Source organism: Nannospalax galili, unplaced genomic scaffold (assembly GCF_000622305.1).
Source record: "Nannospalax galili isolate Female #2095 unplaced genomic scaffold, S.galili_v1.0 scaffold529, whole genome shotgun sequence".
NCBI classification, from domain to species: domain Eukaryota; kingdom Metazoa; phylum Chordata; class Mammalia; order Rodentia; family Spalacidae; genus Nannospalax; species Nannospalax galili.
The window spans coordinates 1133294-1136883 of NW_008360309.1; the positions used below are offsets into that span (position 1 = coordinate 1133294).

Here is a 3590-nt window from a genome sequence, read left to right on the forward strand (position 1 = left end):
AGGGCATGGCTGGTCCAAATGATGGATAAGCCCCTCCCAGACTGATGAAACCAAGACAGGGGCCATAAGGGCAATCATGGTTACCTAAGGATGGGCAACTTCAGCACCTGAGGAGAGGCAACCTAAGACAGGGAGGCCATAGCAGTGGAGGGGGATGGGGACGGTATGCCCCGTCCCCAGGGGCTATCCTTAAGGAACCTCACCTTTAAAACAAAGTAGGGGGAGAGATGCGGGGGCCTGAGGCCAGGGGCGAGGCAGGATGGTGCCTAGAGGAAATGGCCAGGGCGTGATCAGACTTGTTTGACGCCTAGAGGAAACGGCCGGAACATGGCCAGACTTGTTTTGAAAAATCGCTGATTGGCTCCTGCCATTTCTGTGCATCTTGGCAGCATGTGATCACCTCGCGAAAACTATGCTGTGCTAGGGAGAGGAGTTCATTAATTGGCTCCTGTCATTTCCGTGCATCTTGGCAGCGCGTGATCACCTCACAAACGCTATGCTGTGCTATGGAGAGGAGACTGCATGCTCAAGTTCACCTTTAATATGATTGCACACTTGGTTGGGGAGGGTATTTCCCTTTGTGGTTTTTGCCTTCATAAGCCCTGTAATGCCTGTAATAAATGAGTTCCTGCTTGACTGGCTCCCTATTGCATCTGATTGTCTCCCGGGGAGGCAGCGGGTAACGGGTGGACAGCTCATCTCTCTTTCTCCAGCTCCTGTGTTGGGGCAGGATCCCCGACGCCACCCTGGGCAGGTGCACCTGTGTTGCATAAGAAAGCAAGCTGAGCAGGGGCCAGGGGAGCAAGTCAATAAGCAGTGTTCCTCCATGGCCTGTGCTCCAGCTCCTGTTTCCAGGTTCCTACCCTGAGTTCCTACCTTGGACTCTAATGAACTGTGACCAGAGAGATGTAAGCTGAATAAACTCTTTCCTCCCCAAGTTGGTAGTAGTCAGTGTGTTTTGCCACAGCAATGGAGAAACAAACTAGGACAGAGGGTCAGGGAGTTGAGCAGGGACAAGACTAGGTGACAAAGACCAGATGTGGTAGGGCATACACCTTTAATCCCAGCACTGAGGAGGCAGAGGCAGGTGGATCTCTGTAAGATTGAAGCCAGCCTGATCTGCATAGCAAGTTCCAGGCCAACCAGGGCTACAAGGTCTCAAAAAAACCCAAAATCAAACAAAAGCTTGAGTGATAGGCATTAATATGATTAAATGTATCACACACAGGCAAGAACATTTCATCAGAAAACACATGCTAATTAAAAATATTTTTAAGGGGTTAAGAGCACTGGCTGCTCTTGCAGAAGACCTGGGTTTGGTTCCCAGCACCCACATGGCTAACATTCATCTATAACTCCAGTTCCAGAAGATCTGATGCTCTCTTCTAGCCTCTGCAGATATTGCACACATGGGTGCACTTTACCTACATGCAGGCAAAACATTCATACATTTAAAATTTTAAAAAGTAATTTTCTTAATCACACATTTTTAAAATAGAAAAACACAATAGGCTGGCAGAGTAGCTCAGAGGATAAAGGCATGCAACCCTAATGACCTGAGTTTGATGCCCAAACACATGTGAAAACGGAAGGAGAGAACCAACTCCTGAAAGTTGTCCTCTGACCACCACACACCCATATAATAACTTTTTTAAAGTTAACTAAAAATATAGTTTTGTCAGCTAGATGCACACATTAATAAAGTCAATGAACTGCTCAGTCCAAAAATGCAAACTGTTGGGACTGGGAGAGATGATTCAGTGGTTAAGAGCACTGTTCTTGCAGAGGACCTGGGTTCGAGTCCCAGCACCCACACAGTGGTTAACAATCATCTGTAGCTCCAGTTCCAGGGGATCTGACATCTTCTGACCTCTGTGGGCATTGCACTACATGGGTACACTTACACACATGCAGGCAATACACACATACACTTAAAAAAATTAAAAAATTTATTAATTTTATGTGTATGCGTGTATTGCCTGCATGCTGATAAGTGCACCTGTGTCGTGCAATGCCTGCGGAAGACAGAAGAGACTGTCAGATCCCCTGGAACGGGAGTTACAGGTAGTTGTTAGCTGCCATGTGGGTGCTGGGATTCAAACCTGGGTCTTCTGCAAGAACAGCCAGTGTTCTTGACCACTGAACCATCTCTCCAGCCCCCTAAAATAAAATTTTTAAAAAAATGCAAACAGCTCAGTTAAAATGAGTGAAGTAGGCTGGATGTGGTGGTATACACCTGTCATCCCAGCATTCAGGAGGTGAAGACATGAGGATAAAGGGTCAGCCTGGGCTATATAAGACTCTGCCTCTAAAAATCAAAATTAAGTAAATTATTATAAGCTGGACATGGGGGTACATACCTGTCATCCCAACAGTAGAGAGGTGGGAGGACTGCTGTTGAGTTCAAGGCTAGCCTGGGCTAAATAGTTAAGTTTCAGGCAATGAAGACTACATGGTGAGACCTTTACTCAAAATAAAAAAAAATTATAGGGTTAGCACAGCATGGTGGTACATTTCTCTAAACTCAGCCCTGAGGAGTCAGAGCCAAGTGGATCTCTATAAGATAGAGGTCTACACTAGTCTACATAGTGAGTTCCAGGACAGCTGGAGCTACAGGGAGACCCTGTCTCAAAAGACATAAATAGCCGGGCGTGGTGGCGCACACCTTTAATCCCAGCACTTGGGAGGCAGAGGCAGGCAGATCTTTGTTAGTTCAAGACCAGCCTGGTCTACATATGAGTTCCAGGACAGCTGTGGGGCTACAAGGATACCCTGTCTCAAAAAGACCAAAAAATAAATAAATAAACAAACAAACAAACAAATAAGTAAATAAATAAATAAAACTCATGGTAAGTAATTATCACACCTCAATACAATTGTTTAAAAACAGTCAGCCTGGGGGATCATTCACCTAGCATACAACATCAGAACATAAAAAGTCAAAATAAAGGGCTGGAGAGATGGGTCAGTGGTTAAGAGCACTGGCTGCTCTTGCAGGAGACCTGGGTTCGATTCCCAGTACCCACATGGCAGCTAACAACTGTTCTAACTCCAGTTCCAGGGGATCTGATCTGATGCCCTCTTCTGACCTCCACAGGCATTGCATGACATGGGTGCACTTACAAATATGCAGGCAATACACTCATACACATAAAAATAATACAATTTTTAAAATAATCTAAATAAAAATAAAGCTGGGGAGATGACTCAGTTGGTAAAGTGCCAGCCATCAAAACCATGAGGACCTGAGTTTGGATCCCTAGCGACATAAAAAAAAAACAGGCACAATGATGGTGCACACCTGTAGTCCCAGCACTGGTGGGGGAGTGGAGGGGAAGAGAGGTGGATTCCTGAAGCTCATTGGCTAGTCAGATTGGTCAACTGGATGAGCTGCTGGCTCAGAGACATCCACTAGTCTCAAAAAATACCCGGGTGTGGTGGCGCACGCCTTTAATTCCAGGACTTGGGTGGCAGAGGCAGGCAGATCTCTGTGAGTTCAAGTTCTGGCAGATCTCTGTGAGTTCAAGTTCTACATAGTGAGTTCCAGGACAGCTGGGGCTACTGGGAGACCCTGTCTCAAAAAGACCCAA

General features: G+C 46.2%; 1 protein-coding gene across 2 annotated transcripts in view; it reads right to left on the reverse strand.

Annotated features, from left to right (window-relative positions):
• The window catches only part of Klhl26 (kelch like family member 26), a 30547-nt gene that overhangs the window by 25964 nt on the left and 993 nt on the right, over positions 1 to 3590 (reverse strand). The gene's annotated exons all lie outside the window — the stretch shown is intronic.